A 24688-nucleotide genomic window follows, 5' to 3' on the forward strand; every position below is an offset into this window, starting at 1 on the left:
TAAGCTACTATTTGCTACTTACCATGCATGAATGTAAGAATGGATGGGCTGAACAAAGCATGGATTTTTGTTGTTCCTGCCATGTAAAGTTAAAGCAAATAAATTGCACAGAGCAAAGAATAAATGTAGAAATAACCTCAATCTTTTTATGTAGATGAGGTGAAAAAGCAGTCTCCTTTAGAATTGCTTCTTTAGATTATAATAGCAATTTATGTTAAAAGTCACTATGACAAATCAGCTCGTAATTTATTTTAAGAAGTCAAACTAGCACGATCAAGTGTACTGTAGGTGGTATTTCATCTTATCATATTAAAACAGTCTTCCCAAATGTAAAAGATAATCTCAACTGCTCTGTTCTGTAAGCAAGCAGAAAATTATGTAAATCTGATTTCCTTACTATGCGTTTGCTATCTCTTTAAAGCTTACTAAATCATATCCAGATTTGTAAACACAAAAGCACTGGATCCAAGATACATTTGCTTTTCAAACACTCAAAATGAAAAAAGGTATTTTGCAGGGTGTAATTGAAAATTTCCTATCTGTTTTCAAAAGCTAACAAATCAACGATTGTGTGAAATTAAAAAAAAAAAGCAAAACAAAACATCACCTCTTAACTTATTATGGGCTTAATTGCTTCCTCATAATGGAGTGTGACAATGTGATTGCAATAAGAATAGCACCTGCTTTGAAAATCACATATCAAAGAAATGCAACAAGGAACAGGAAGCCTATACAGAGCCATGTTGAAGTTCTTCATCTATCCCTTAGTTTGTACTGTTTTTTTTTTACCCCCTCTCCTCTTGGCCTATTTAGGTTCGTTGCTTGAATAACTGGTATTTATCTTATAAGTTCGCCTAAAAATGTCTGCACCAGTATGTATGTCCAGCTTTGAGTCTTTAAAGGCATGGAGACACGTGCAAGTAGTTGAGTATTTGTTTATGTGAGCCCAAACTCAGAGATTGTCTTTCTTGTAGACAAAGAAACCCCATGTATGGCCAACTACAATCTGCTTTGCCTGTGTGAGACAAGGCAAACCCTGTAAGCATCCCAAGTCAATAGTCATGCCAATAGGATGGACAGTCCTCATTTTCCCTTTGTTCCAAAAAAGAAAATCCTTTGATAATAAGGTTAGTTAGTTCATTCCTGTCATGGATTTGCATTCATTTTAACATAGCTTAGTCTTTTTGTAACTATATGTTTAATCTTACATATACTTTCCCCAATAACTTCTTATTTTTTGTTTAGAGCAAGAGAAAAAAGCCTTTACTTTTTCTATAAAGAATTGACCAAGAAAATGAATCAATAGGTTAAAAGATATTTAAATTACTAGCTATGTTTTAGTTAATAGAAATGCATAGTACTTCATGCACCTTTAAAAATGAGAATGATAAAAATAAACACTATTTCTAGTTCCTGACATATATTAGGTTTAAGTGTTTGTTAAATAAATGAGTTGTGTTCAATAAATTTGGTAAGCAATGAAATATAAATTTGGGTTCTATATTAAAGAATTGTGTTAACTGTAACATAAGTCAATACACTCTTCCAACATTTCAGAATTTTAAGTGATAGACTGAGACAATGACATGGAGAGATAATGCTGTACTTCAATATAGTATGAGCCATATGAAAAGAATATTCAACAGAGTAGAAAAAAATAATAATGAGAGATGTGCTTAAAGGGAACTATGCAACTATTCATAAAAACACACAGACTGACAAGATACACTCCTCATACATACCAATGCTTCAGAGGCACACGTAGACACATGAAAAAGGCAAAGAAAGACCAAGAATTATAATTATAGACGGGGAGGGGAAGAGCTCCAGCATATGTGTTTATAGGATAATGCTAAGGTCCTTTTGTATTTTGACAGCTGAAAACATGAATGGTAATGCCAGCTCTTGGTGCTTGCCTTTCTGGTGTGATAACATTAAACTGAGGTGCATGTTTAGCCTGTGGGCTGGAGGTTTTCACATCTGCTGTAAAGGCAATCTATGTTAAGCCCCATCCTAAAAAGCACATGTGTAGCAACATTGTTCACACCAAAGCCTCACACACACAAAAATGACTTGTCTTATCTATCTATCTATCTATCTATCTATCTATCTATCTATCTATCTATCTATAAAACAATTATAGTGCTTGGGCACTGAGTATAAGCCCTAATAATTTCAAATGCTGGGGATAGAACATCAATGTGCTATCAGTGAAATGCACAGCTAAAAGAGAAGAAATAATTTAGATGTTTGGGGACCTCTGGGACTTAGTACAGAATAATAAAAAGAATAGCCGATTCTTACAGAGACCTACAATATTTACATATTACTCTGAAAACTTTGCATATACAAGTTGATTTACTCCTCACAACAGCCTATATGATTTTCTCCATTTTATAGATGGGAAAACTGATACATATAGTGCTAGAGATCTGTTTAACTGAGTCCATGTGGTTTTAAGATCTTTGCTCTTAACCACTTTACTGTGCTGCCCCTCAGAGATAAGCAAAACATACAAAGGTTAAAAAATGTTAGAGTAAAGGCTTCCATTAAAAAACAAACAAACAAAACTACATTTGGAGTTTCTCAAATAAAAAGGAAAGGTACTTTAAAAAAATCTTTATCACTTACAGCTCAGGTAATAAATAGAGCTTCTTTAAGACTTCTGTTTCACAAACAAACCAGTACGAAATAAGGAGAAACCTTGGCATGATCAACACATAATTTTTTGGTTCTATGATTAAGAGGTAATATCTGGGCAATTTTAGAATTTTTTTCCCCATAAACTACATTGACTAGAACTGCTGATACTGGTAAGCACAGCTGTGCCATTTTCAGTGAACAATCTATTTCTACTACCCAGTATTTAAATGAATTATTTCACAAGTCAGGACTATATAATACACTGTATCAAAGCCATTTTTATTATTTTTAAGGTAAAATTAAAACAAAAAAAGCCTGTGAGATTAAGCGAAGTATAAATTGCATTTCAATTTTAATTCAAATGCTCAACGGATCGCCCAATAAAATCCTTACTGATGAAAAACTAGCTGAGTAAAACTTCTTTCTGTTAATAGCCTGAACCAAATCACCCAGAGCCAGTGGCCTCTGAAGTAGTTTGAACAGAGAGCCATCCATCGGATCCTTTCTCCATCTGTTAGATCCACTGTACAGTGCATACCATTTTGTTTTCACCCTGGGAGCTCTCTAGCCAGTCCTAGACCTATATCCATACCTCATTATTCTGCAGCCAGACAAATGGTAGCAATTATAACACCACGGTAGGGATGACATACTATAGAATGGTTGAGAAGGCCCTTCCATTTTAAAAGCCACTGCTTTGTGATGCTTAAAACTTTTCCCAAATAGTTTTCAGATGGAAACTTAGTATTTGCCTTCGGTTCGAAGTGATTCTGTAAGAGAAATATTTAAGAGATGTATTTTGTTTTAAATGAAAATATATCTTGAGGGTTAACCATGCTAAATTTATGAAAGATTCACTGCTGGGGATGGGAGTGGGCATAATCTGGATTTAATATTCAACAAAATGTGTTGAGTGCCTACTGTATGTTGAAGGCCCTTGGAAACTCTGGTGTCTCTTCTCAGAATGCTAATTGCCTGGTAGGGCAGGTAAAGCAAATGCCAAGAAAATATTACACAAGTGTCAAGTCCCACCTACCTACCATTGCAGGGCCACCGTTCATGGTTTGGTACTGTAGTATCAAAGGAAATAATGTCTTTTTAAACCATTTTGGCAACTCATCTCTGAACTTTAGTTTTTTGGTAAATTCTGGCAAACTTTGGCTATGGCAGCTCCTGACCCCTGCTTAGAAGTTACTTTTTCTCCTTGCTATTAGCTCTTTGGTCTCCTACAAACCTCAGCTCCTTTCCTGACCTGCCTCCTTCTCCTAGGGATTTACTCTAATGCACCCTTTCTCTGAAGCTCTCTGTTCTTTTGTCTTGGAGCTCAATAAGTAATTGGAAGATATAATGTGCCTTTTTGCCTTGTTTTTATTTAAAATTAAAGTTTGTGTTTTAGATTTTTCAAAAATGAAATTGAATCTTTTTGTAGTTAAAATAGTCATACTGTATTTTCACTCTAAAACTCTTAGATTATCCAGATGTGCCAAACTCTGTATAGCACATAGTTGCTTATAAGACACTTAAATTTTAGCTTGGTAATACAGAAAGTGTAAAATTCATACATATTACTAAATTTTCAGAAGTGGTTATCTTATAGCTTTTTTATAGCTGTGACTCTCCACATATGAATAAAGATAGGAGCAATTATTTTTTGTGTTCAGGCAATAAATACATATTCCCTGGCATTATTTAGAAGTATTCAAAACCTACAAATACTGATTTGAAAGCAAAAAAAAAAAAAAATGCATCTGAAAATATGATGTAGCTTTAAATCACGAATTCAGTTTATTTAATATTAAAATACACAAAAAAGTACAGTTTGGATAAAGTAAAAAATAGTATTAAGCTTCCAATTTTTCTAGTTAAACATGCAATAATAGAAGAGATGAAAGATGTCTATGCAGGGCCCTGCTGAAGAGCATTCATGATCAGGCCTCCTCATTGTTTCTAATATTTCATGCTGTGGCTATAAAATGTCAGCTCTAAATCCAGGTTTATAGTTAGCTCATCTGATTAGAAAACTCTCTTGTCTTTTGAATTTTTTAAAGTAATCTTCAAGTCAAAATCTAATTAGGCATTCTTTTTACCTAACTGAATTTATCTAGGATTCTATTTATGTTTTCTGATATGAGAAATAATTTGGGGGCAAAAGGATAATTTGTAGCCCTAAAGGAAGAGTTAATCATTTTGATTTATACTCAGAAAAAAAAATGTATAGAAATTCCACACTTCTATATTAGAAATTGTTTATTTTTATTATTTTATTTTTATTATTTTTATTATTTCAATTTTTTTTTCTCTCACTCATTTACTCATTTGTCCAATTGTATACCCATCCATTCATCCAACAGAAATTTATTAACACCTACTATTATCCAGGTACTACTTACGCACTAGGGATACAGCAGTAAACAGACAAGTTTCTTGCTATTAGAACCCTAATATCTGTGCAAGGCAAAGGAGAAAAATTAATCAACCTATCAATCCTCAGATTGTGGGTAATAAGTATTAAGAAGACAAAATAGGATAAGGGAATAGAAAGTAAATAAAAAGAGTTGGGTGATTTTTTATGTATGGTCAGGAATTTGGAGACTTCTGACTAGACATTTAAATAAAGTAACAACATGAGCCATAAAAAATATTTGAGAGAAAATTGTATGAAGCAGAGGGACCACACTAAGACCTCAAGGCAGGAGCATGTTCTGGTGTGTTTAAAAACAGAAATTAAATAAGAATGGCTGGAATACAGTAGGAAAGTCCAGTGAGAGAGTGATTGTGAGAGAGGAGGTTATAGAACAGGGGACAAGATCACACAGGCCATGGCAGGGACTTTAGGCTTTATTTTTAGTGGAACAGAAAGCTATTATTAGATGGTTTTGAGCAAAAAAGTGACAAATTTTAAATATATCACTCAGGCTATTTGTGGTAGAGCAGATTAAGATGAGGCAATGTGGGAAGCTGGAGAGACAAATTAGTAGTCCACAGGAATAGTCCAAGTGAGACATATGTTTTATCAGTTGCTCCACACTTTCCCAAAACTTCCCTGCACAATAAATTTGTTTGAAGTATCTTTAGTGCTCATGATAAATTTCGAGCAAGGAGAACTCTTCAGGTCAGGCATCGAGAAAAAGAAGTATGATTTTCTTTAAGTCAAAGAAAGGAGAAGTATAGTGAATATGTTCTTAAAGCAACATTGCCTTTCTTAAGAATTCTCATTAATAGCAATACTTTTTGTTTAGAGAGACTTTCTCACAAGAGCTGCATGCCCTCATGGACATGGCTCTTACATCTATTGCTATTAGCAACAGCTGCCAATTCGTGGTTTAGGCCAGCAACTTACCAAATTATAATGCTCGTTGAGAGTTTCAATAGCAATAAGATCAATGCATGTAAACCGTTTGGATAGATTTGAGGCTGCATAAATATTCTTTATGAGCCCTTAGTCAAAGATTGCTGAGGTTGGTGATGTACAAATAGCAAAATAACAGGTGTTCTGATATCTGGGGTTATGCACCAAGAATTAATGAATGTTATGCAGAGGTACTAGGATCAGCTTCTAGAATATTTCCTTATTGTGAAGCATTTCTATCAGTTTATAACAATACTTCAAATCTGATAAATCTTAGCACTTGTGTGTGTGTGTGTGTGTGCGTGCGCGCGCGCAGGTGTGCTGAATAAACTCTCTAAGCAAACATAAATGCCTTCTCATCCCAGGATGAAGAACCAATTCCAGGGTAACAAAAAAGTTTTTTTTCTTGTTGTTTTTGTTTTTGTTTGTTTGTTTGTTTTGTTTGTTTGTTTTAGGTTGAAAAAGTACCTAGGCACAGTAGTATTTTGTACTGTTTTGGAGCATCAGGCAAAAGATGGCCCTGGATTAGGGTGCTGTGATGAATTGGTCTCAGTCCAAGCTCATAATTCTGGCTGTCAAAGGAACCTAGCCATCTCACACAGACTATCACAAGTGAAATGGGGCCAGGCAGTCTTGAGAGAGCACCTGGCCCCATTTGGTGCTATGGTGGCCAGAACTTGAATATGCTGATCTGGAAGATTGGCACATGTCCCTGGCCAGTGACAGAGCAGTGGAAACTTGCCTGTTCTTGGTAGCTCACAGGAAGAGCAGGCTGCAGGAGTCAGGAACACATGTGGAGAGGTACTTACTAATATGTTTGGCTGGAGTTTATTTCTTTTCATCCTGTTCTGACCAGCAAATAGATGTTCACTATCCTTAGTCTAAAATTCTCACTAAAATCAAAGTTCCCCTACAAATTTTTCCAAATGAACAAATCCCTGTATCCGATTTTTAAAAATCTTTACTCCTGATTCTATTTTCTATCACTGTTCTCATTCTTCTCTAAACTACTCCAATTAATCATGTCTTTCAAGCTCTATACAGTAAGTTCCCACTTAATGTTGTCAAGTTCTTGGAAGTGAGACTTTAACTAGATGATGTATAAGGAAAACGATTTTACCATAGGCTAATTGACATATACAGGAGTTAAGTTCCTATGGCATACTTTTGGTCACAAAAACATCACTGAACTTCTAAATAATGACCCCAAAACACTTCTACTATTAAACATTGAAATAAATGTGAGCTATATATACACTTAAGAAAGATTAATAAAAACCAGCCAGAGAATTCTTTCCCAGCCTGCTTACTTCATTTCAGGGTCTTGGCTGGCTGGAACCCGTCCCAGCAGCTCACGGTGCAAGGCGGGAGTCAACCCAGCACAGGACGCCCCTCCATCACAGGGTGCACTCACACCTACCCCCCCAAATCACTCTGACTGGGATATTTTAGACACTCTAATTATCTAGAGTGCACATTTTGGGGATGTAGGAGAAAACAACAGTACCTGGAAAAAACTTCATGCAGACATGGGAAGAACATGCAAACTTCACACAGACAGTGGCCCCGGCCAGGAACTCATTTTTTTTTTCTTATCAATGTTATAATGAAACAAAGTTGAACTAAACAATGATTATTAGAAGAACTGCTGTACAGGGCTTTAATCAGTTCTAAGTAGGGCCCTATGTATTAGAAGATCAACTCATTTTACAAGAGTAAATGCAGAGAAAGCCAAATGAAAAATGTTCAGATAGGAGCAAACGTTAAAGCCTGACTATAATTTATTGGTTGTGTTTCTAGGGTTTGAATGAAATTTTACCATATTATGTTTCCTTCAATAATTTTTAAAATATACTGAGTACTTCCACTTAACACTGATGCCATTTGCATACCTTACTATAGTTCATTAAAAGTCCTGAACAGGACTCTGGCTGAGAGATTCTTATTTTTCTTTCTATAGACTTCTTCAGCACTTCTGCTCATTTCTTAAGGAAATTAGTGCTTTCTGCAATGTTTTATTGTTCCTTATCAATTTCTGTTCCCTGGTTTGTGAGCCTATGGAGAACAGGTGTCGTGTGTCATCCATCATTGTTTTACTTACAGTACCTACCACCATGTCCTGTTCTAGCAAGCACTAAATATTTTTGAGTGAATAAAATAAGTGTCTTCATCCAAAATGCATTGCACCTTATTTTCCAAGTAAATCAATACATTTGTCAGTTCACGCACACAACAATTGATGGTTTACTATGAAGTGAGAAATACTGAATTATCAGTAAATTCTCATGCCCATTGATCTAATTTAGTTGTCCAGGTGTAATTCTGCATTCCTTGCCAATAACCAGAGCCTATGATAGAGCAATAAAGTAGTTTCTATTTGATTAATATGACTCTATTTTGATTACAGAGTTGTTTCCAAATTATAATTTCTATTCTTTTTCAGCATACGAAAGTACAGCTGGTCTCTGATATATGAAAAAAAAATCCTACAATGATACAAATGTCAAGTTCATTTTTCAATATTTTAAATGTAGTTATTACAAACTCATGGATACTTTATTCAGGAAAGGATACCAATAAATCCAAAAGACCCTTGCCATTTCCGAGTGGTTCAAACACCAATTACATTAACATCAACTAGAGCTTACTAGAAATATAGAATATTAGGCCTCACCCCAGAGTACTGAATCAGAATGTGCATTTTAACAAGAGCCCCAGGTGATTCAAATGCACACTGAAGTTTGAGAGGCACTACATTAGGTCTTTATTTCTGTCAAGAAAATTAGAAATGTCATATTTATAGAGCTGAAAGAATAGTCTTGTTGTGTCTATTTTTGATTGGTTCTGCAGTTTCAATCAGTTTAGCTGATGCAGGTGAGCAGTTCAGTAAGGTTTTGAATGTTAATGCTTCCATATGATCAGAAATCATGGAAACATGTTGGTCACCTATATTTTGAAATGGGATAAAGCAGTCAGTTAAAAGTTAGCATTTAAAGTTTGCTATGTGCAGAAATTTAGGTGAAGCTCTCTAGGTTATTACAAATGAATACATTTCTGGGAAGACATGTTTGTTTCAGGATATCTACAGTTGATATGTGATATGTATCAAAACATATCATTATACGAATTAGGCCAGAATATACTTCTCCCAGGCAAAACACATGGCCCTGTCTGGGACTGTGCTCAACCAGATGATCAATGTGCTATGTGATCAATAATCAACAGTAAAGTGAGGATACCAATGATTTTGAAGTCTGTGTGGCTGGGTACAGAAAAGAGTCAGGAATTAGAAAAACACAAAATCATATAAATTCACACATAACCTGGTGTGGTAGGTTGTGTTTTCAGCCTCAGTCCTTTATCCCTCCTTGTATTCATGCCCTTTGCCACGTACTTTTCAAGGCTTTCCTCTACAGGTATTACGTACTTCTCTGCTTCATGACTTTGGTTCAGCCAGGAGACTTGCTTTAGCCAATGATATGAGATAGAAATTACACTGGGCCAATTCTGACTCGGCATCAAAAGAACTTGGTGAACAATGATGAGCAAGAGTGCTTTAAATGAAGCTGGGGAGATGAGCAGAGGTCAGAGCATTCAGAGTCCTCTAGACGATCCTCTAGTAATAGGATTTTATTTTTAGTAATCATCAGTTTTTAAGCAATTCCATTCTGCTCTATATCCTAGCTGTCTGAATATATGTTATCACCTTTACTAGATTTTTTGCTTCTTTACTGATGGAATCTGTATTATCACTGGATACTTCTATGTAAGCAAAATCTTGATGTTTTGTATATATGTCAAAAGGTAATGGTTACAAGTGTTCATATATCACCAAGAACACCATATGGACAAGCATTTACAAAAATGACAATCCAATCAGATGAGGGAAAGCCTGCGAAATTACAAAAAAAAAAGTCTTTTATACTGCCCTTATCTTTTGTACGTTTTGGTCCTTAAAGATGGAAATCTAAATATGTTAAATGGTAACTGACATAGATACATGGCATTTTTAAGTTAATATTTTTAAAAAATTGCTGATGATTATATCATATAAAAGAAACTGAATCACAAAAACAATAGGTGTTCATTTACCATGTTAGGAAACACATTTCCATGATTTGCCTCGAATGAAATATCACCCCTATTAAAATGCATTACCAAATAGTAACTCCATATGTTACATGAACATTCAAATATGAAGGATTTGAATATACTTTAAATAATTTAAAATTACTTAAAAATGGATATTATTTGCTTTTTTATTTCCAATAAGCAACACAGAAAAAATTGCTGTTATTAAATAATTAGACATTTTAAACTCACGTGGTACAATCCTAGCAACCTTTTAAAATTGTAGAAACAGTAGGCAAGGGTAATGGAAATTAGTCATAGTTGGAAAAGCTTAAGACAGAAATTTGGGACAGTTATAAGACAACATCAGGAATCATCTACTGGGCCTTGTTTTGATAGAAACAAGTTGAGGGTTATTGTAGACAATCATCTGTATATTAAAGGGTCTTCAACAGGGAAATTCCATGTTCCTTTCCACACCTCTATTCAGCCCCCTGTGGTGTTCAGGTTAGTCTGTTATGTGGACACTCAAAAGCTCAGACAGCAGGTAGAGGAAGGTTAGAATTCATGACTTCTGCCACTGAGTAGATACATGTTTATCTTGAAACTTCTGGTGGATGGATCTAGGAACAGGGTACAGAAAGCTGACCATTTTGCTTACTTGTGTCCTTCTTCCTCTTCAGCTATGCAAATCTTAGACATTTTATATATGCATCAAATATATACTGGGTGTTTATTTACCCTTGAAATTCCTTTGTAAGTCACTCCTCTACCAGGAAGCCTTCACTGACTATACTCTAGATTTCAATGATGCATTCCTCCCCACAACTGTTCTAGCCGTTATTTCCTTGGAATGTCCTGTATCTTGAATTTATAATAAAACCTTTCATTAGTTCCACTTTTACTAGTTATATGTTATCTCCCCCCAAAAAGTATTTCTGAGGAGCAGTTTCTCATACATCTTTATGCCCCACAGCACCTAGCACAGAATAGTCATCGATACATATTTGTTGATTGGATGCATGAATTAATGCATCATTCATTAACTTTTTCATCAAATTATGCAGTGCCTGTTCTTGTAAAGTTCACATTCTAATTGGAAAAAGATCACATTCTTATATTTTTGTTAATTAGATATATTTAACTTAATGCTAACAGTTTTTAAAAATAATTTATGAAAAAACATACATTAGCTTACTTTTTTTATAATGGATTTAAGTAATGTTCATTTGATGTTTACAGTTTATAGAAGATGCCAATCCATAGCCAACTCTTGATTAACTGACGCACAGATTTTCTAGATTTTTCATTAGCACCTTCAACTATATTAGTGGATAATGATTAGAAGTTAATTTTAGTTTTTGTAGCAAAATTTGTTGTAAATTAATAGAGAGATGAGAAACCCAGCCCTACTGATTTCTGTGACTCTTTAACATCACCTGTGGACATCATTTATGCATTTAGTTCTTGAATCAATAATTATCAGTAACTAAAAATTGTGTTCTATATATTTACAGAGTCTCACCAGAAGGTGTGGGGTAATGTCTTATTCTTTCTCTTTGTATCATTACTGTTTTAATTATAGGAAGCCCAGCTCCAAAACCTAAAGTTTTGAACATTTTACATGTTTTGAAGATATGGAAATTGTTATAATCAGAGAATGTAAGGGCAAATTGACTATTATTTCCAGTACTCCTTTTTAAAGGTTTAAAAGTCTATTTAATAGTTACAACTATTCAACTCTGCCATTAGAGCACAAATGCATTCATGGACAATACAAAATCAATGGGCGTGATTAAGTTCCAATAAAATTTTATTTCTGAACACTAAAAATTTAATCTTATGTAATTTTCAAGTGTCATGGGACTTTTAATTTTTTAAAAACCATTTAAAAATCTAAAATCCATTTTTAGCTGAAAGGCCATATAAAAACAGGAGGTGGGTAGCCTAGCTGCCTGTTTATTCATTTACATGTTGTCTGTTTATGCATTTACATATTGTCTGTAACTACTTTTGTGCTACTACTATTGCAGAGTTAAGTCCTTGCAGCAGAGCTGAGTATTTGTGAGAGAGACCATAAGACCCACAAAGACAAAATTATTCACTATCTGGCCCTTCATAAAAAGTTTACCAATCCCTGGTTTAGAGAGTAATATATTTCCATCAAAAAGCAGTAAGTATTCAAATGACGTGCTGTACAAACTATAATATAAGGTTTTTTTTGGTCTGAAATCCACAAAAATCCTGACACAATAATATTCACAGACTCAAATGATATATTTTGAGTAGCTACTATGTGTCAAGCACTGTTCTAGGCATGAGTTACCACAGCTCAAGCATATAAAATGGGCGTAATCTCTGCCATCATGGAATTTACATTTTTAGGTGAGAGCTACATAATAACACATAAACATGTACATGCACAATGTGCAAATCTAATGTACAGTTAAAATGACTCCCACAAATACTTCTGGCTTCTAAACAAAATTGGAAATGACAGAAGTAATACTAATAATCTTCTTTTGGGGTGTCTAAGTTTGATGCTATAAGCTGCCTATTTAAACTCTAGTTGGGGTTAATGACTTATCATGAGGAAAAGCTTAAACCTTGCCTTCTCAGAACATATGATATATCAAGGAGAAAATACAGACTCGAGGTTAAGACAGAGCTTCAATGCATTTTTTAAAACTAACTGAGGCTAAGAAAACTGTCTTAAAACAAAGATTATAGATAACGGGACAATGTAATAAGAGAAATTTGGAATTCTCTTTGGAGCCCTAGAAATAAATATCTCTAAATATTGTTGCACTTGAAGTTAGCTGAGGATTTATGGCTATAGAAGAGAAGGTTGATGGACTATGAAAAATGAATTAGAAATAATGACTGAATAAGCTAAGAGATCTTCTTGGAGTTTGACACACTGATTCCTGAGCATTCTGATGTCAATATAGTTCTCAAAGCAAAAACTTCAATCTTAACTGTAGACAAGAGAAGAATTTGATTTATGATACTGGGAGAATAAGACTTAGGAAATAGACATGGCTTTAAATAAAAACAGAAAGCCTCAAAATGCTTATTCTTATGTTTTAGCAAGCAGTTGGCTCCCTGGTATGAATCTGCAAGGGAGAAGTCTAATGGTCAGGCCTAATGTTATAGTCATAGTTATATGACCTACTGGCTATTCCCGAGGACATTTATTAAACGCTCTATGTAATGTGATTCTGTGGTGTAAAACCTCTGTCATTAAATGTCCTAGTTTTCTGTTCTAAGAATTAAAAAGAAAGAAAAAGAAGGAAAAGAGACTATATTATATCTTTATTTTCAAATTCTCCATCATATTTTTACATTACTTATTAGATTATCCTTTTGTAAGGAATTGCAAATAGCACTAAAATGAACACTACTATTGTTTTTAAAGTCATCCAAACAACTCAGGATATAAAATTTAAATCCTATTGCTGTAAAGAGTTATAAGTACTAAGGACTTTATGTGGCCTTTAGAGCATCTATGACCACATTAGAAGATATTTTCCTTCTTACTATAAGTCAAGCTGCCTCATTTGAGATGAACTCATTGGAAATCATTTCACAGAAAACCGTGAGGAAGAGGAAATATAAGGCATTTTAAATCAGTTGTGTACCAAATAGACTTCTGTTTAGTTTGTTCTGAGACAACCATCTCAAAAAAAAAAAAAAAAAGCTGGGGAGTTTTTGTGTTGTTCTGAGGAGGAAAAAGCTGTATTTTTAAAAATGTCATCAACTAGTGAATTGTTTCATAAAATCAGGAGGCAATCCTCTGCAATGCGCTCATTATTTTGAGAAGATAAGATGAATTATTTTTGACAAGACTGATTTTTAAGAATTGTACACAATACCGTTGAGGAGAAATAATTCAAAACTGACATGTTTTACGTGGATTATATATATCCCTATGACCAATTTAAGGGACTACAGATTTAATTGGCATATTTAGATTTTAATTAAAGACGACAATATTAGGCTGTTGTACATTCACATTAGAAACTAGTTACTCATATTACTTTATTTTTCTTTTTAATGTAAACTTTTAATTGAAATAGAACAGAAGTATGCGTAAAAATTAATTGTATAGCTTGAAGAATTTTCACAAAGGAAATATATCCATGCAACCAACATTCAGATCAAAAAGCACCCCTCTGGGGGTGGAGGTGGGGGGAATGGTGAAAAGGGGCAATAGGATTAAGAGGTACAAATGGATAGATACAAAATAGTCATGGAGATATAAAGTGTAGCATAAGGAAAATAGTCAACAATGTTGTAAAAAATATGTAAGGAAGACAAGGGGTACTAGATTTAGTGGGATAACCACTTTTGAGTTATATAGATTTTTAATCACAACAGAAACTAATATATTATTGTATGTCAATTAAAACTGAAAAAAAAAAACCTCATCGAATTGTACAATGTAAATATGAACAACTAGTTGTCTCTTATATTTTAATAAAGCTGGGGGGGAAAAAGGACCCCTGAGGCCATTGTGTCCTCTTTCTGGTAACTATCCCAATTCTTAAGAGTAATCGCTATGTTGACTGCTAATTGTGGCAATGTTTCAACTTTAGATAAACAACATCAAACACTATATATTCTTTTATGTTTGGTTTATTTTCACTCAATATTATGTTTGCAAAATTCATTCATGATATTATGTATAATTGTAATTCATTTTAATTTCTGTATAAGATTCCATTGTATAAATATAATACAGAACTTGCTTATCTATTCTGTTAATAGGTATTTGGGTTCTTTATAGATTTGGACTATTATAAATAACACTAGTCTGCACATTCTTGTATATACCTTTTGGTGAACATGTGCCCTCATTTCTATAAGTACACCTAGGAATGGAATTGCTAAGTCATAGGATAGGAATATGTCCAGTTTAACTTAATAATGTCTAACAGTTTTCCTAAATGGCTGTGCCAGTTTACACTCTCACCCAAGTGTTTAAGAGTCCTGTTTGTTTAATTCCACACAATCATTGTACTTTTTGTCTTTTTCATTTTAGTCATTCTGATGGGTCCGGAGAGGTTTCAAATTGTAGTTTTATTTTATTTTATTTTATTATTATTTTTTTTATGCCTACATCACATGGTCTTCCTAGGTAGTCTCCCATCCAAGTACTAACCAAGCCCGACCCTGCTTATCTTCTGAGATCAAATGGGATTGAGCATATTCAGGGTGGCATGGCTGTAGACTTATGGTTTTAATTTTTATTGCCTGATGACTAATGACATTAAGTACCTTTTGATACATTTATTGAATATTTGGATGTGTTCTCTGTGAAGTACTATTCACATTTTTTTTTTACCCATTTTCCTTTTGTATGGTCAGTCTTAAACTCATTGTTTATAAGATTTTGAAAAACTATTTTTGAGATATGAGCACTTTGTTGATATATGTATTATAAATATCTTCTCCAAAACCACAGTTTGCCTTTTTACTTTTTAGTATGTGTTGTGTCATATTATTGAATAGACATTGTCACTTTTTAATATTATCTTCATTCATTTATTCATATTTATTTATTTTTTTGTTTGTTTTTTACCCACCCATCATAGTAAAATACACTGTGTGTCTGAGTCTTATGAAGTCTCAAGTAATAGGATCTATTTAATCAGCAACTTATTTCCAAATTCCATTTAGAAATTTTGTCCCAAGGGTATGATTTAAAAAATCAGGCTATATAACATATGTTCTACCTTTTTAACCACCAAACTAATTTGATCCTAGTGTTTCAGTTTGTAATTAATTGTTTAACCTCATGTATTTAAAATATGACCTTTTTCAATTTTGAATATAAATTAATGCTCAAAAGACTTGAAGATCATAGAAAACAAAAATAATTACATTTTACTGACTTTATGAGTATGCGTATTTCATACTCAGTATTTCTATACCACAACCTCTTCATTCACTATATATGACTCCGCGGAGACCGTTCAGTTGACTAATATCCCTGCAGGATCTGCTCCATCTCCATGTAATCTAGCTTCTTCCCTGTTACCGGAAGTATCTTCATAAATGTATATTGATGTAGATCACTTCCTGAGTCAAAACATTTCAATGCCTTAGGATAAAATTCAAGCCCCTTGGTCCAGCAGAGAAGGCCATGGATAACATGGTTGCTGCCTTTCCTCCAATCACCTGGCATTACTTGCAGTTCCTAGAACAGACAGGAGGTGGTGTTCTTCTGCATTTAGAATGAATACTCCCATTTTTTTCTGCCAGCTCAATTCTTACTCCTTCAAATCTTGGTTCATACACCTTTGAAAGGCCTTCCCTGATCTTCCTAAACACATATGTGTTTCCTAATTCCACCATATGTGCTCCCAAAATGTTTGAACAAAACACGCACTTATCTCTCTGTTTAAATATTTTTCTCCCTAATAGACTGTGAAGCTTCAGGCAGAGACTAATGTTTTTTTCATTTTTGTGTTCATACTGCTTAGGATGGGCCCAACAAAGTGTTGGTATATATTTATTGACCATGTAAATGAATAAACCATTATTTTCTGTAAGGTTTTTTCCTTTTCAAAATACTTCCAAAATATCAACAAAATTTGATTGCAGAAATTATGTCTCCTACCATAAAGTGATTACGAATAAAGAATAAAGGCATATATTTATTTGCATGGGGACTGGAAAAGAAAATTCTACAATAAATTTGCATTTTTGATACTTTCATGGGTCTGAACAAGAACCCCATGGGAAAAAATAATATGGCCCATGAGGACAGTGTAAATGTTTTTCTTTTGTCTACCTGGCCTTGTTTACTGGTCATTGAAAGGTTATTTAGAAATGTTAGTATTTGGTGCCTTTCGTCAGTGTTGAAAGAAATATTGAAAGAATAGAAGTGAGGCTTAACAGAGTTTAGAAGAAAGACGTTTTATAGTGCCTGCTGAGAAAAAAAAAGCCATTATTTTTTGCACCCTGCCAGATAAGAGAAGTCCTTGGTAAGAAGAGGCCGAGAGAGATTAGAGAAGATGATGTAACATTCCAGAAGTAGAAAACTCTGAAAGCAGGTGGTAGGGCAAGGTCTCCCAATGGATGCAGGGCAGGCTTACAACAAACACAATCTGACAAAAACACAAAGAAGGTTAAGGTGCTCTCCAACTTAGATGTAATTTATACAATTGGCTCCAACTGTATCATAGTAAACATTGTAAGTTACATCACGAAGAGCTTTCTGAAATCTTCGATTTCTGTGACAACTGTACAATAAAAGGGCATAGGATAAAAATCTCATTACTTCTCATTTTTTTTCCTTTCAAGAGGTTTATAATATGTTTTGATGCTATGTCTTTGTGAAATTTATTTGCGTTGTCAAAGAGCATCATGAGACTGTCAGAAATAGTCTGAAGGCATAATGCTCTCATATCTAGTCTGTTATGATTCACCTGGAGGCATCGTGTCATAAGCCATACTATCCATGAGATGTTGATGTTACATACTTCACTGGCTCCCCTTAACGCTAACCCTGATCATAGCAAAATTCCTACTGACTATTGCAATATCAAGGCTGGGAGAGGTATGTGAAAGAGTTAATGCAAAAATTCCATCATTGATATGGAAATTGTATTGTTTCACAATATAAGCTAGCCTGATTAGAAATTGCTAAAATCAATTAGTTTGATGCTATTTACACTGACTGAAACTATATTCCCTAGTACCTACAGTAAAAGTTTTGCAAATTTTCGACATTTTTATGGGAAAAATAAAACTGCATTTAAGGCTGTTATTGAGATAGAAGAGTCACCTTACTGATGCTCAAATCTGAGCGTCAAAATCACCTCTGAATCTTTTAAACTTAGAAGACAGACCTTGTTGGTAGTACTGATTTTAAGTTAGGTTCTGTGAACCAACATGCAATGACAGATAAATAGAACTATGATTCAATTTTAGTTATTGAGTTTAAGAGGTAAATTTTAAGTTCGACCTCCTAAATTATGTGCCAGCATCACTTGAGCAGCAACTTCAAGCTTATAACACAACGCCATGTACATTATAACCCTTAATTCTCATATGTTTTAAGGCAAGCTTTATTCTCCTACCTCAATTTTATAGTTGGTAGAACTGAGGTTCAGGGAGATACATTGATGTGCTTGGTACTAGACAGTCATTAAAGGGACTTGGGACTTAAACCCACATCTCAGAATTCCAAATCTGAAAGCACACTGTTGAATATGGTCATCTGAGTCTAGACTACCTTTTTTATTTTTATTTCTATTGATTAATGTAAGTCTGAAATATAATTTTTAAAAAACACAAAATTTAGGAACTTATTAGAATTTTATATACAATACAATTTTTTACCATCAAGACATATTTCTGTTATTAGTTCAATGCAGAAAAAAATCCATGGCATATTAAGGTAGGATGTGATGTATCATTTGAACTGTAAATGCTGTACATAACTAAAATATTAGAAACATTTTCTCAAAAGGGACTATTAGTATACAATACTAAGGGTGGATTTAGTGTCAATAATGGTTATCTTTGGGTGTTGAAAATATGGGTGACTTGTTTTCTTTTATATTTCTATGCTTTCCAGATAATCTTTAATGACTATGCAATATAGCATTGAAAAATATGTTTAAAAGAAAGTGACTTCCTCACGGTCTTCGATTTTATTTTTTTAAATATTTGATCCAGTCTAACCTCTAGTGTATTGGAATTAAAAGAGCAGTCCAATTTTTACCTTCTCTCCTCCAGGCCAGGAATAACCTTTCATTTCTAATCAATTACACCAGGTGGGCACTTAGAAGTTGCTTTTTCCAACCCGAGTACTTCAGAGCTCCCTTAAATAGGTCAGATATGCTTGTTCAAGATAGGAGCTCTAAACAGCTGAAGTTCTCAAACTGTTCTAGGACTGTTCTAACAAAACTGAGTATCCTCTCTTTATTCTATTCTACAGTGAAAGAATTGATCCCAGGAAAGAACCAGTGGAGCCGAGAGGCACCCAATAGACTCTACTGATTCCATAGTAGGTGCAATATTTGCTCAATCGACAGCCTGTCTATTGATCTTGAGGCCAATACTATGCACATAGAAATGTCCAGAACTCTGCCTTTGTTCTTGAAGAGACAGTGTGAAAAGCATGCTACTAGGTTTATATAACCAAGTATTTAAAGTTCCTTTGAAAATATATTTTAAAGTTGATTATGCCTATTAAAAATATTCGACAATCCTATCCTATATTCTAGTACATAATTCTGGGGAAAAAAAAGAGTCCTAAGTGTGATTTTATTTTTGAACATGTAATCTTCACTCAACTGAATTCTTTTAGGTCAAAGTCCATATCTTAAGTATATTTGCACCCACATCCTATCCCCTAGCATCAGTAGGACCTAAAAATTATCAGCTGAATTGAATGAATAAATTCAACTGAAACATCATGAGGCAGTCTTTCATATTACACAGAAAACAGCTGTAATTTTACTATGGGGAAAAAACTCTTTCCTGATAACTGTTAAATTGTGCCAATTTATAAACCATCCCCAATGCGCATACACACACTCACATACATATATTATTTTACTTTAGTCTTTTAAGTATCTACTCAGATGATATTCTCATACCATTATATTTTCCTAGTGCAGAGATGCAAAGATAATTCTCAATGATATCACTACACAAAATCCCATAAAATGTCTTAATTTTTTTACTTTAATAAGCTTTCTTGTTAAAATAAAATCTATATTGCTACAAGCCTTGTAAATAATTTCTGCCTTTGATAACTAAAATGTTGCAATTTCTCATTTACTGTTCCTGATTCGGCTGGGGTTTCTATGGGGGCAAGACCAAAGGGTTATTTCTAGATGTGTTCAGAATAAGAGAAGACATTTAGTGCAGACATGATGCACTGCGGGAAATGTGGACTTGAGTAGTCATTAAATCCATGTCCCTATCTCAAAGCCCAATAGGGTTCATCATATATTCTTCACTAAGTGATTTTGAAGCCTATCTTGACTGACATCCCCCTCCTCCCCAATCACCATACCTTTTTCTTGGCCATCAGGTCGTGTTCACACTCCCTACCATCTATCAAATTATGCTGTTTAAGAGAAATGAAACTAGTTATTAAGGACAGAAAGTTGGAGCCTATTCACTTAAAACAACTAAGAAAAGTGTGTAAAAAATAATTGCAAGGAATATACAGCAGATAATAGTGCTAGTACCAAAAATGTCACCTGTACTAATAACTTTTGTAAAAACACCTATAGCAGATTTATTTCAGTAGCATAAACACTAGAAGAGTCCTTTGACTTCCAAGAAGATGAAATAATTCATAGGTCATGAATACATAAGTTTCATTTCTATAACCGAAAATATTTCACCACTTCAAGAAGTATTTATGAGGCAAATTACTGGAATCGCATGGAATTAAATTTGGTTTTATATAGCACCTTTCATACCCCAAATATCTCAATAGCATTTTTAAGTACAGAAATGCAGTGACAATTGGAAACTGAAGACGCTATTATGCATTTAAGGGCAGATGATATAGGCTTGAATTCAGAAATGTGCTTTATGGATTCAGGGAACAGAATATTCTCCCACTCATCCATTACAAGTTCTGTGTCATCTTTATGTTCTACTTGCACTTCAACTAAGGACATGCAGTGGGGCCTTAGCGCAATAGCTTCCATAATCATATAGTGACCTGTCCTTGGGCTGGGGGGAGAGGGTTGCAATATTAGATAAGCTTTGGTTATAGAATTTGAAATCCTCAAATCTCTGGTCCTGTGATGAGTGCATCATCATTCTTGATATAGCATATTCAGTGTAACACGCCATTTGATACCCAGGATATAAATACACTTGCATTTAATTTCATGGGAAGACAACAGTAATTGGATCAAGTTTTATGGCAAGATGATCAAGAAATGGAAAAACTGGAGAGAAATCAACTTATCATATAGTGGAATTACAATTTGTACTAGGCTGGAGAAAGATCTGAAATAACACCAGCAGCAGCTTTTTCAATAAAATGTGGGGGGAAAAAAATACAAATAAGTGATATTGCCCTTCATGATATTTTACATGGCAGAAATGTTTGTAACTGGAAAGTATTGTTCATGTCAGAGAGAAACTCCCAGGGAAATGAAAAGCTAATAAAGATCAGCATGAAATCTGGAACGGTTCTGAGCAGATTGTTCACTGACAGGGAACAGTACTAAATGGAGAAAGCCCCACACTCAGTGGTTGAAAGGTTAGAAATCAGAATTGTACATAAAAGAAATAACTTTTGCCCTTTGCTCTAAGCTAAGCCACCATTATGCTATAAGTGTTAGTTTCACAGTGTGCACAAAAACTGGTGGTTCGCCGCCCCTACTATTTTCACTTCTTTTTTATCTCTTCGGTCTTAAATCATGAGTTCATTTTTTTAAAATTTTTAACTTATATCTCATTCTATAGGCTTGATTTCTCCATTTCCCCAAAATATCTATAGTCGTAATTTATTCTCCACCTCCTTTAGCAGCAACTCTGTGCCCATCAGCATGAAATGATGATTTACATTACTCATATTTTTCATCGACTTTAAGCATTTCCTGTGCATTTCGTGTTTAAGAAATTCTTACTAGAGTGGTTTCTTGCTTTTATTTTCTTTAGAATTTATCATACTATATGTATTGTCATTAATTCTGGATCCAACTTTATTTTTTTTTTTTTGTCTGATTCAGCTCCTTGTCCCAGTACTTGATGAGAAGAGTCTTAAACATATAACATCTTTCACACAGACACTTTTCAGATCCATTACCTTTACTCTCTGACATTTCCTATCTTTTAACATCCAATCACATTACTTCTTTGAAATACTTTTTAATTTGTTTGGGGGATGTGGGTCCTTTATAGTTTATCCAACTAACTACCCAGCTCCTTTTTATTGGGGGATTTCTTTTATTTATCTTCCACTTCTGCAATGTGGATTCCAAAACCCAGAGTTGGATAAAAATTCTCAAGCGGAAGATGGGAAAAACAGACCCAGCTTCAGATTTTGCTTCTGCCACTTACTGTGTAAGCCTGGACAAATCATTCCTTCCTATTGCCTTGTTTAGAAAATTAAGATACTTACAACATCTGCTCTACCTATACCATAGAATGAATAGGGGAATCAAATGTGATAACAAATGCAAAGATTTGTAAACTACTATAGCAGACACAGGATGTTTTATCTTACTTAGCATTCTTTCCTAGGACATCATTCTTTCCCCCTCATAACTTATGGTTTGAGTGGCATCGCCTCCTGCCTTTTTCAGCCTAGCTTAGGGGTAAGACTGCTATCCAAGCTTGGCCAGCCAGATCCCATGTCAATTGCTTAAGGATACAAGTGGATCAACAAGACTGTCTGCCAGAGACTTACATATTGAATAATAGTTGGGAGTGATTTATTGAGTCCAAGGATGATATTCTGAGGAAGCTATCCTTTATTCTATGATGTAAATGCCAAGAGCTGATTTCTGTCTTTCTGCAAAGACAAGTTTTTGATATTTTCTGCAATTCCAGGAGAAGCCCAATATTCAACTTAAAGTATCAATAGTGCTAAGGCTGAGAAATCTTGCTCTAGAAACTGGTATTATGATTAGTACATAATACATTCATTCTGTCACTCCTAATTCTCAATAAGTATTAATTGAATAATTAAATGATTGACTGAGTGAATGTAGATAATCAGATGGAAGTCTTTAGCAGAGTGGAAAATCTGACTGCTTATTCCCTTTTTGTTCACAGGTAGGTAGAGAATATATTGTCCAGTGTAATGAGCCATGCATTGGTCTCATACCATAAGGGCCCTGATTCTTTTGGAGGGCAATAAATGTGCATTAATCATTTTTTTTCATCCTTACAATGGTTGGCTTATGGCAAGATATTTGTAGAATAGTTCCTACTTATAGGGTAGTTCCTAGGCTGCTATTACACAAAACTCTGTGGAAAGTTAAGAGGCAAAGGAAATTCTGAAAATTCCGCAGATTTCTTATAAGACACACAAATAACTATAATGAACATTAGTGAATATCTCATGACAATTTTACCACACAACTCTGTAGAGATAAATCTCATTTCTTTCTTCTTATCCTACATTCATCCTATTTTTATGCCTACTTTTCCCAGTTTTCAAAATGTTTTATTTTGGCATGTCAGCAATTTGACAGCACCTCAGTAAAATGAAATGGATGATCAATTTGTCTCAATTTACCTGGGACTTTTATTAGTTTTAGCACTGAAGTTGCCTATTCTTGGAAGCTCCCCAGACCTAGGCAAACCAGGATGGTTGGTTTTCCCATCTTGTGTCCCTGATTGGTTTTTTTTTTGAAAGCACTATTACCTTCCTCTGGTTTCTAAGAGTCCTCACATCTCTTCTTTCCTCCTCTCTCTCTTCCTTTCATCTCTCTTTCCTTCAGTCATTAGGTCTTGGGATTCTTCCTTTATAAGGCCTCACATTTACCTCTTTCTCTCCTTCTACTCTAGTGATCTAAGTCCTCCTCATTTATCCCCGTAACCTGGACAGCAGAATAATATTTGTAATGTACCACCTCATCACATCACTCCTCTACTTAAGAGCTTTCAATGATGCTTCACTGCCTAAATGATAAAACTATGATCCAAAGATCAGGATCAGCTTTCTACTTTAATTTATAATATCTTCTTTCAATTCTTTCCAATATGAATTCTATAGTACAAATAGATCTTCTCATGATAGCCGAATCCATTTTTAATTTTTTCAGGCATTCACCACATGTTTACAGTTCCCTGTACAATCTAGGGATTGTGGTACATCCTAGAGAAAAGATGAAATGAGAGAGAGAAAAGATCTCTATCCTCATACATATTGTCGTCTAGAAAGTTTTCCTTATTAAAGATTTAGAGAGGAAACTAACATTGTATACATACATACTTAAACCTGATTCTACATATATTATTTCCTTTACTTCTCAAAAAAAGGTGAAACAAGACCTCTTATTATTATTATTTTATATCTTATATGAAAAATAACTAAGGCTCAAAGAAGCTACATTACTACCCCAAATCACACAGATACACGAATGTTTTATCTTAGATCTATTCGTCTGCAAAGCTTGTGTCCTTTTCCTTGTACTACATGCTACTCTGAGGAGCTTGTTTATTCATTCTTAGATCATGTGAGACTCTTGGGTAAGCTGCATGCAAATCCAACTGACCCATCAAGGTGCAGCTTAAAGAGGTGACTGCTTTACTACGTTTTCCCTTACTCTCCTCATACTCTCTTAATTCCCATAAACTCTTACTATCTGAATCAGTCCTTTGTCATTAGATTAAACATTGTCTTGTCTTACTGTATTGTGCATTTGTGTCTTGCAAACACAGATAGATTGTGAGCTCTTTGATGATGGGGATCGAGTTGTATATTTTACAATAGTCTCTATAAAGCCCACCATGGTAGTGCTTTATACATAGCAGATTCTTATTAAACATTTATTTTTGATTGTTGAATAGCACTGCCATATTCTATAAAATTTCATTCAGATTGTGTCTGTGCTGCTTAATTTTGAGATGGCCTTAACAATACCAATTGGTCATAAGTACTTGAAAGTTGGAACTATATAT

At 34.3% G+C, this 24688-nt stretch overlaps 1 protein-coding gene and 1 pseudogene across 1 annotated transcript in view; both read right to left on the reverse strand.

Annotated features, from left to right (window-relative positions):
• The window catches only part of NEGR1 (neuronal growth regulator 1), a 755370-nt gene that overhangs the window by 20285 nt on the left and 710397 nt on the right, over positions 1-24688 (reverse strand). The gene's annotated exons all lie outside the window — the stretch shown is intronic.
• On the reverse strand, positions 15179-15297 carry LOC118606826 (annotated as a pseudogene).

This window comes from Rousettus aegyptiacus, unplaced genomic scaffold (assembly GCF_014176215.1).
Source record: "Rousettus aegyptiacus isolate mRouAeg1 unplaced genomic scaffold, mRouAeg1.p scaffold_m13_p_1, whole genome shotgun sequence".
In the NCBI taxonomy this organism is placed as follows: domain Eukaryota; kingdom Metazoa; phylum Chordata; class Mammalia; order Chiroptera; family Pteropodidae; genus Rousettus; species Rousettus aegyptiacus.